This window comes from Callospermophilus lateralis, chromosome 17, assembly GCF_048772815.1.
Source record: "Callospermophilus lateralis isolate mCalLat2 chromosome 17, mCalLat2.hap1, whole genome shotgun sequence".
Lineage (NCBI taxonomy): Eukaryota > Metazoa > Chordata > Mammalia > Rodentia > Sciuridae > Callospermophilus > Callospermophilus lateralis.
Genome location: NC_135321.1, coordinates 18404936 through 18406878, shown reverse-complemented (window position 1 = coordinate 18406878; position 1943 = coordinate 18404936).

The window sequence follows — 1943 nt, the reverse complement described above, 5'->3', positions numbered from 1 at the left end:
GGTAGGTTGAATTGTATAAAGTTGTTGCAGGTCACCATTTCTCCCTATCAAAATATACTTTCATTAGAGTTAAACTTAATTTTTTTCATTTTGCTTTTCTGAATTTTCTGGTTGTTTTTTAGTTGGTCAGTTTTTATGGGCATAATAAGGATTGTTTCAGATGATCAAGGATCTTTGGTTTACAATGGCAGAAATCCAATTCAAACTTATTTAAATGAGAATGCATGGCCAGATGCTGGGAAGTGGCTGGGGAGGCCTAGGTAGGAGGATTGCAAGTTCAAAGCCAACCTCAGCAAAAGCAAGGCACTAAGCAACTCAGTGAGACCCTGTCTCTAAATAAAATAAAAAATAGGGCTGGAGATGTGGCTAATTAATTGAGCACTCCTGAGTTCAATCCCTGGTACCCACCCTGCACCAAAAAAAAAAAAAAAAGGAAAAGAACACATATTTTCCCTAATGAAATTCTGACGGACAGAGCTTCAGGTACAACTGGATCCAGGGACTGCCTGATGTCATTCATAACCCATCTCCATAAACTGTCCCTTTCTAACCTTTCTTTGGGCTTTAATTTCTCTGTTTGGTTTCATTCCCCAAAGCCTTTCTTTATGTGGCTGCAAAGATGTCTCTGCAGCACTAGCCTTACAAATTCTGTAGGGCTTAAGAGCTCAGAAGGAGAAAGTTTACCATTTCTATCCATGTGGATCATGCTAAAAACATACCACGTGACCTTCTTGAGTCACGTGCTCACTTCTGTGGACATCAATAAAATGTTATTTAATGGTTGAAACTGGCTCATTTTAGAGACACAAATAAGATGTCCTGATTTGCCTGGTGTTGGCAAGTACTTACCCACACGATGTCAGCAGGAATTCACTTGGAACTGGTGATGTATGGTGTGGACCAATTTCTCCTGACCTGATAATGTTCACATCTCCTCTTCTTTTGAGGAAGGAGATACCGCCAACACTAGAAATAATGTTTTGTTGTTGGTGGTGGTAGTCTTGTTAAATTTAATTGTGTAGTTTTTGCATTTGAAGTTGTGATTTTACTAACAGTTTAATGTTATATAATACTGCTGAATAATAATTTTGTTCTACATACAGGAGTACCAAAAGAGATGATCAAATCCCAAAAGTCTATAACAAATTCGGGTACTCTAAATAAAATAGCTCTTTTTAGTCATTAAAAAATATCTCCCAAAAATGTTTTTTAAATTTGTTTTAGTAGTTGTAGATGGACAGCATGCCTTTATTTGATTATTTTTATATGGTGCTAAGGATCAAACCCAGGGCCTCACACATGTTAGGCAAGTGCTTTGCCACTGGGCTACAGCCCCAGCCCTCCCAATAATGTTTTGACCATAATGCCAATACAATCTCTAAAACAACAGCTCTGAATTTTCCTACCTCTTTCATTCTCACATGCATATTTCGAGTACCCAAGTAAAAGGAAGTTAGAAATCAGAAAGAAAGAGGGATGGGCAAACAGAGGAGGCTGGAAGAAAAGAAAGAATAGGAGTCAAGGAAGAGGGAAGAAGAGAAGGAGATATCAAGAACAGTGAAGAAAAACTACAAGGTCAAGGACAAGGTGATTCTGTGTAATTGGGTAATTAAACCCCATCCACTAAGAGTGTCTTGAAAGGAAACATTGCCCATTATCTATAGTATACTAAATATCTATCTGCCTCCAGTGTTTTTTTCTAGAAGAATTGGTTGACATACTGAATTTAGGAGACTGAAAACAATTTAACTGATTGGAAAGGATAACACAAGTAAGACAGAAATTAGACAAGTGAAAACAACTCAAGGAATAAATGAGCTAAACCAAGGAGAGGCACTGAGCAGGGACCAAGGAAAAAATGAGGCAAAGTGGAATGGCAGGTGAATAGGCAGCCTTGAAGTCAAGGGTGGGGATCTGGGTCTCAATGAGATCTTTAAAGAAGA